Genomic DNA, 8,894 nt, shown 5'->3' on the forward strand with positions numbered 1-8,894 from the left:
GAGGCCCTAGTTGCATGAAATAAAATCAGCAGATAAATAGCTTCTCAGTACAAGCTGGGAAAACGAATTAATGAAAAGAGAAGATCTAAAGTGTTGTGCTGCAACCTTTTCCAAGGTAAGGGCATTCACACTGTAGGGCTTCAGAGAAGATGCTGCCCAGGCAGCTCTTGCACACTGTATGGATGCAGTGACAAGAAGAGTCCTATTTCTTGCCCAGACCTGTAAAGTTTTCTCAGATCCTCCCCCTCTCGTGTCAAAAGCATTGTACTTAACGTTCGATGTTCTGGGCTCTTTTTCCATCCATATTTAGTGTCATCTACCAAAATCTTTGCAGACTCTTAGGTTTGCTCTCTTTATATTCTTGGTGAGTCTTAAAACCGAAGATGAAGTATCCTACAGTATCTCTACAGTACATATCTCTACATATCCTACAGCATCTCTCACAAAGACTCATTAACCAATAGCAGCAGGATTCGAATCCCAACATGCCAAAAGTTGCTTGATAACAAAATTTTCTGATTTTCCATTTCTAATATTTTTTGGGACACTGCCACCTACCTCAGAGTCCTTGGCCATTTGCCATGACCCTAAAAGGTGAACTTCCACAAAAATCAGTGGGAGATTAGCATAACAGTCAATGACAGACTTGGCACGTTGCACCTCTAATACTGAATTTGCTTCAAGGGTCGCAAGATTTAATCACTGTTCATATAAACCCCCTTTGGCCATGTAATAGTATATTCCATGACTGGCACAGCATTAAAAATTTGAAATTCATTCCCTACTGAACTACCCATAGCAATTTTTCTATCACTCACCCTTATGCAAGTCAACTTTTGTACCATGGATGTTGTTTCATGACAGCTCTGCAGTTCTTTATAGTCATCACATCAAGTTGTCTCCAGCCTCTAGCCACTTCTGACTACTTTACGGTTTTATTTCCAGTACTAGTTTTTAAACTCCTGCCTCTAAAACTGTATGTGAAACCAATGCAAAGCATGTATTTTTGCATGCAAGGAGGTATTCATTCATTCAAATTCATACATTAATTGTTAGATACTTATTAGTTGGCCTTTGCACACATACACAAATGCTAATTATGAAATCAGAAATAAAGGAAGGTTCAGCAGATGTACACATGAACTCAAATACTGGTCTGAATCTCACTGGCAATTTGACCTTTACCACTCACCAGCTCAAATTCAGAGGCAGAAATGTGCAAAAATAAGAAGAGGGTGTTGGGGAATTTTTATGGTACCCCTTGAGGAGAATTAGACACGTTTGTGCTTAAATATATATATTTTTGAAAAAAACCCACTACATTGGGCAGGGTCCTACCACCATAAGCGGTTCTACAAGGAGTCTGCAAAGATGAGTCGCCAGCTGATGCTTCATAGCCACTTGCACCAGCACCAATCCCATGAGCAGTTGCATGGGGCACCTCAGCCCGGCCAGTGGGCCCATGTCCCAGCCCAGCTCTGCTGCCCAAAGGTGGCCTCTGAGTGCTCCCATTCCAGGATGGCTACAAGACAATGCTTTGGCTCTTCCTTATCTCATCACCAAGGGAAACTTCACTCCCTTGCAGGGAATCCTGCTGTCTCTGGCATCCCTGCTTCCAGCTAGTTTAACCCCTTCTGCAGTTGGGCCTTCTTGCCCTCCGTGCCAGATCATTCCTTGGTCACAAACTACCACTGCTGAGCAGTTATGATTTGAATTTCCCCTTCAAGGGGGAGGCTCTGTTTTCATTCAAAATATGAACAATATGTGACACTACTAAATTTGGGCAGTCATTTAAGCATCGAGAGACTGAATCTATTTCAGTTTTATTTTGGATGAAAGCACAAAGTGTCACTAATCCCAAATGAAACACAGCAGACAAAATTACCATTCATTTGGAGAGATAAAATTGAAAATTTACCAATATTTTTCTACAAACCAAGGACAGTTAATAATTCTACTCTGAACTTTTGCAGCTGAGTCCATATACTGACATCATAGTGCCTAACCCTTAATAAGCAGCAAAGAACTTCTAGAACAACCTTTAAATAAACTATAAACTTGTCAAGTGATCATCCCCAGTCAAAATTGGGGCTGTTAACCAGGATCTCCACCAGGGGCTTTCAGCTGTCATCTGTGGGCTACTCCTGGGAAAGCTGAATACGAAAAGCAAGGCCATAGTCAGACACACACACATATATACATGTGACATTTCCCCAGGGAAATGCCTCTCCGGCACAAAGCAGCAACAAATGAAAGCAGGTCTGGCTCTGCACAGAGTGGCCTGCAAGCCCATTTCCAGCTCACTACCTATTATCCCATATCATTTTACCCTTACTTTCACAAAGGTCCTTGCTATACCTTCCCTTCTGATTCCATAGAAAAAAATACATCTGATGCCTTTCACTGTCCCTGGCAGCATGGAGATGAAGGATGACCTGGGGAACTACAGGCCAGTCAGTCTCACCTCTATGCCTGTCAAGATCATGGAGCACAGGGAAAATAAGGAGGTGATTGGTGACAGCCAACATGGCTTCACCAAGGACAAGTCATGCCTGACAAATTTGGTGGCCTCCTACGATGGAGTTACAGCATAGGTAGATTTCTTCCAAACAGGATATTTCCAGAAGTCTTTAGATAGGATTTTGACCTACTTTCCATAAACTAGAAGTGCGTAAAATCTAGCTACCCAATCACTTCTGTGCAACCTGGAAGTTTCTTCCTTTCTTCCTCTGACACGGAATCATGGAATCACGGAATCACGGAATCTTCAGAGTTGGAAGGGACCTCTAGAGATCATCTAGTCCAACTCCCCTGCTAGAGCAGGATTGCCTAAAGCACATCCCTCAGGGCTGCATCCAGGCGGGTCTTGAAAATCTCCAGAGAAGGGGACTCCACACCCTCCCTGGGCAGCCTGTTCCAGTGCTCTGTCACCCTCACCGTAAAGAAGTTTTTCCGTGTATTTGAACGGAACTTCCTATGTTCTAGCTTGTGCCCATTGCCCCTCGTCCTGTCACTGGGAACCACTGAAAAGAGCCTGGCTCCGTCCTCCTTAAACCCACCCTTTAGATACTTGTAAACATTAATCAGGTCCCCCCTCAACCTTCTCTTCTCCAGGCTAAAGAGTCCCAGCTCTTTCAGCCTTTCCTCATAAGGGAGATGCTCCAGTCCCATAATCATCTTGGTTGCCCTACGCTGGACTCGCTCCAGTAGTTCCCTGTTCCTCTTGAACTGGGTAGCCCAGAGCTGGACACAGTACTCCAGTTGTGGCCTCACCAGTGCAGAGCAGAGGGGGAGAATGACCTCCCTCGACCTACTGGCCACAGTCTTCCCTATGCAGCCCAGGATGCCATTGGCCTTCTTGGCGACAAGGGCACACTGCTGGCTCATGGATAATTTGCTGTCTACTAGGACCCCCAGGTCCTTCTCCTCAGAGCTGCTTCCCAGCATGTCCGCCCCTAACCTATACTGGTGCTTAGCATTCTTCCTTCCCAGGTGCAGGACCTTACACTTGCTTTTGTTGAACCTCATTAGGTTCTTCTCTGCCCAGCTCTCCAGCCTGTCCAGGTCACGCTGGATGGCAGCACGGCCCTCTGGAGTGTCGGCCACCCCTCCCAGCTTGGTATCATCAGCAAACTTGCTGAGGATACACTCTGTCCCCTCATCTAGGTCATTAATGAATATATTGAACAAAATATATTGGACACGTCACAAAAATGTTCTGTACAACGTGTAGAGATATGCTGTAAAATTCTGGTAGAGTTAATTTAAAACAACCCCAGATCTTCTACACAAGTCTCAGATTCTCCCACTTCATCTGTAGTTTAATAAGTCGCAGACTCTTGCCAGTTTGTGAAATGCTGTTGCTGCTTTCTGTTCCCACACTGTGGTACTTCATTTCTGTTTGATAAAACTCTTCCCATGGGAGGCTTTCCTTCATTCCAGCTGAGCATCTGAGTATCGACCTGAGCATTAAGCCTGTGCTACTCTTACAAAATTGTTGACAGTTTTAATAAATGAGGGTAGTTATTTGTTTCTCAAGCAGTTGACATAGGACCATGTTACTAATATCAGCAAGTAGAGACCTTTCTGAAGTTTTATATGGGATGGGAGCTGTCGCGTTAAAAGGAATGTAGTTTCAATATTTGTCAGAGTCCCAGGACTTTCACTGATTTGTCTATCAATCAGAGTCCCAGCAAAGGACTTTCACTGAATCAGATTCACAAAAATCGAAATTAGTTATTTTGTTGAGAGCGACAGTCGCAGATTCGAGATTGCTATTGATAAATTCGCTAACTACAATAGCGCTACTAATTAAGGTTAATATTGCTAGCAAAAATAATAATAATACAACAAGCTGGGGGTAACATTCCCCAGAGGGTGAAAGGCGCAGCACTTACCCAGAAAGGCGTCCCTGCCTGGGGTGGAGGAAGAGAACACTCTGGACAGCTGGTCCGTCGGGTATCAAGTTTCTTCTCTCCCAATTTAACAGTCATTTTCTCCATCCTTTTATCCCCAAAGTTATGAGGTTTCCCTCCCCTAGGTGACGTGTAGTATGATTTGGGTGGAGAGACGAGTGCTCTAGTCATACATGTTTAGCATGAGCTCTATAATCTTCATTAGCATATACAGGGGTGTCAACTTTAATATGCATTTCACAGGTAATGAGGCAAAGGTCAGTCATCGGGCATGGGAGCCTTTTGAAGAAACAAAGAGCTACACAAGTTCCTGTTATCTTGATTTTACTGTCTTTGCTGACGAAAAGTAGGGCTGTCCTGTCTACACAAGGCTCCCTCCTTATCTTCATCCAGTGATAGCCAGATGAGTCCCCACCCCCTGGGTTGCACGAGAGATAGCAAAGCCAGTCTTAATTGTTCTCCTTCTTCCACAGGAGCCCTCGTAGGGGCTCGTACCCTACCCAGCACCCACCCTGTAAGATAAGCAGTAACACTTGTTGATGCCAAGGAGTTGAAGAGGGAGGCAGTCACACATGCAACTCTAAACAGGCACGTGTACATGGTGCAGACCACTACACTTGCCTCTGGAAATCAATCTCAAGTTGCACGAAACCATGCAACCACTGGAGCTGGGCGTCTGGCCCACGGGAGCATAGGATATAAGTAACCACCATCAGTGCTGGTCAGCGAGAGTTGCAACTCCACAGATCAAATCCCTCCCAGCTACACAGATACACGACGTGTGTGTGTGTGTGTGTGTGTGTGTGTGTGTCCGACACCATGAATGGTGCGTGAATGCACGGGCAGCAGCTTCTCCTTCAACAGTTCTTCTTTGCACACACTCCAACACCTCAGTGTCTTTCTTATAGTGAGGGGCCCAAAACTGAACACAGTACTCGAGGTGAGTCTTCACCAGTGCCAAGTGCAGTGGGACAATCACTTCCCTAGTCCTGCTGGCCACACTATACAAGCCAGGATGCTGTTGGCCTTATTGGCCTCCTGGGCACACTGCTGGCTCATATTCATCTGGCTGTCGACCAACACCCCCAGGTACTTTTTCGCTGGGCAGCTTTCCAGCCACTCTTCCCCAGGCCTGTAGCATTGCATGGGGGTTGTTGTGACCCAAGTGCAGGACCCAGCACTTGGCCTTGTTAACCTCATACTGTTGGCCTCGGCCCATTGATCCAGCCTGTCCAGATGCCTCCGCAGAGCCTTTCTACCCTCAATCAGATCAACACTCCCGCCCAACTTGGTGTCATCTGCGAACTTACTGAGGGTGTACTCGATCCTGGTGTCCAGATCACTGATAAAGATATTAAAGAGAACTGGTCCCAATACTGAGCCCTGGGGAACACCACTTGTGACTGGCCGTCAACTGGATTTAACTCCATTCACCATCACTCTTTGGGCCTGGACATCCAGACAGTTTTTCACCCAGTGAAGCGTACACCCATCCAAGCCACGAGCAGCCAGTTTATCCAGGAGAATGCTGTCAAAAGCTTTACTAATGTCCAGGTAAACAACATCCACAGCCTTTCCTTCATCCACTAAGGGGGTCACCTTGTCATAGAAGGAGATCAGGTTTGTCAAGGAGGACCTGCCTTTCATGAACCCATGCTGACTGGGCCTGATCGCCTGGTTGTCCTGTACGTGCTGTGTGATGGCACCGAGGTCAGACTGACAGGCCTGTAGTACCCGGAGCCTCCTTCTGGCTCTTCTTGTGGATGGGCATCACATTTGCTAACCTCCAGTCATCTGGGACCTCCCCGGTTAGCCAGGACTGCTGGTAAATGATGGAAAGTGGCTTGGTGAGCACTTTACCAGCTCCCTCAGTACCCTTGGGTGGAAGGGTACTTACACAGAAGCTGAGAGGGAGCATAAACAGGACAAGCTGGCCAAAGGAATAGTCCATACCATACCATAGACGTCATGCTCAGTATATAATTGGGGATTGGCCGGGGGACAAGAATCCACAATCACTGCTCGGGACACACTGGGCAATCGATCATCAGGTGGTGAGCAATTGTATTGCATTACTTATTTTGTATATTCTTCTACTGTTATTATTATTAATATTTTTTTCTGTTACTGTTCTATTAAACTGTCTTTAACTCAACCCACTTCTCAATCCACTAGTTTTTTTTCCTTTTCCTCCTTCTTCTACCTACCCTATTGGAGTTGGGGGGAGGGAGTGAACAGCTGCATGGTCCTGCATGGAGTAAAAATATGACACTCCTTCACTACCCTTCAGTGGATACCATCCGTCCACATAGACTTGTGTGTGTCTAAGTGGTTTAGCAGGTCGCTAACCATTTCCCCTTGGGTTATGGGCTGCGTCAAGAGAAGCATGGCCAGCAGGTCAAGGGAGGTGATTCTCCCCCTCTAATCTGCTCTGGTGAGACCTCACCTGGAGTACTGTGTCCAGCTCTGGAGTCCCCAACATAAGAAGGACATGGACCTGTTGGAGGGGGTCTAGAGGAGGGCCTCGAAGATGATCAAAGGGCTGGAGCACCTCTCCTATGAGGACAGGCTAAGAGCATTGGGGTTGTTCAGCCTGGAGAAGAGAAGTCTCTGGAGAGGCGTTATAGCAGCTTTCTAGTACCTGAAGAGGGCCTACAAGACAGCTGGTGAGGAACTTTTTACAAGGGTATGTAGTGATAGGACGAGGGGTAATTGCTTCAAACTGAAAGAGGATAGATTTAGATTAGGTATTAGGAAGAAAATTTTCACTATGAGGGTGGTGAGGCACTAGAACAGGTTGTCCAGGGAAGTTGTAGATGCCCCATCCCTGGAAGTGTTCAAGGCTTCTCAATCCACTAGTTTTTTTTCCTTTTCCTCCTTCTTCTACCTACCCTATTGGAGTTGGGGGGAGTTCTGTGTCACCAACTATTAAGCGAGAAATTTTTGTGGCAACTGAATGGTGATAATTTCTTTTGTTTCCTTCCGAATGCTAAAGACTAGATTCAATAAACTCTGCCTAATGTATTAGAGGGAAACCTGCAGAATAACTAAAATATCAGCTCACAAGGCATCTTCTGAAGGAATCTGTGGTAACAGAGACATCTGTATGTTTTATTGACTGTAGTATTATATATGCATTCCTGTTAGGTAAGGAAGCAGAGCTAATAAATTGAATTACAAAGGGTAATGCCAGAACTGAATGCTGCAGAGGGAGACTTGCCCTTCCTCCTCTTTCATAATATACAGTCTGTCTCCTTCTTTCAAGTAAGTACAGCAAAAAGAATATGTGTTAAGAAAACTAGGTTTCTTCAAATTAATTAGATTATTATCCACAAGTCTCTAGGCATTTTCATGCACAAGAGAGTAAATTACAACTCCATCTCTCATTTTACCTGAGAACATTCTTTTTTTCCTTCTTTTTCACTTTCTATCATTTGATTAAAAGCTCTTATGCTTCCTGGGGCCCGCTACCTGGGGAAGGGCCTGCTGGGGGTAGGGCCTGGGGCAGCAGCAAACCTGCTCCGAGGCCAGGGCAGTGTGGGAAAGGCTGGCTAACCACCCTCCCGGACTGCCTCCACACCACTCTTCTGTTTTCAGGAATGCAGAACTCTTTTCACCATTGCAATTCTCGTCCTTGTCTCTTTACAGGGGAATTTTTCAAAGTTGGCAAATAGATGACTTGTTCTGTGTGTGTCCCTTGTACTTCCTTTTAAGTGCAATTAATTACTTTAATTGATTAATATTACAGTTTTCTGAGAAGGGACAGCTCTTCTGGTTTTTGGTTTAATTACCAGTCTGGATTTCTGAATGACAATATGGCTGCTAATTAATCTCACTGCATTTCTTACAGAAAGAGATGCTGATAAGAACTTGCTAATTACCATAGGAAAAAAAAAATCAAGAGTCCTGTTGTGTTTTTCTGGCATCCACTCCCAGTCAGATCACTATTAAATACAGAGAACAGACTAACTACTAAGTATGAAAGCCAATGGACTGTGAGGCTGCTCCAAAATTGCCCAGACGTTAGTCATTCACAAGATAACTGTATTTTGTATGTCTATTCACTCTTGTTGCCGAACATTGCTTGCTATAGTTTTTGTAAGCAGGAGAAAGATGAAGCAGGGCAGCATGACAAGTGTTCAACCATCCTGATAGGGAATGTCTTACAGTGTCCCAGTGTTAATCAATATTAGTAGAAGGATGAATGGGGAGTTTTGGCAGGGTGAGTCCCAGCTTTCACCTGGTTCGTTTGGTGCAGCCATGGGCCTGTGATCTGTGTGGGGTGCTGCCTGGCTTGAGAGCACTCCCACAGTGTGTGACGAGGAGCATGTGTGTGCTATGAAGGACAGTGCTGGTGGTGGGGAGCAGGGACATCCTTGGGCTCCTTTGCTTGTCTCACAAATTGTGCTTGTTAGCCATGATGGGCAGCACCGGCATATGGCCCAAGTATTCACTTTGCTTCTTGCAGGGGAAATTTAC

This window comes from Larus michahellis, unplaced genomic scaffold (genome assembly GCF_964199755.1).
Source record: "Larus michahellis unplaced genomic scaffold, bLarMic1.1 SCAFFOLD_378, whole genome shotgun sequence".
Classification (NCBI taxonomy): Eukaryota; Metazoa; Chordata; class Aves; order Charadriiformes; family Laridae; genus Larus; species Larus michahellis.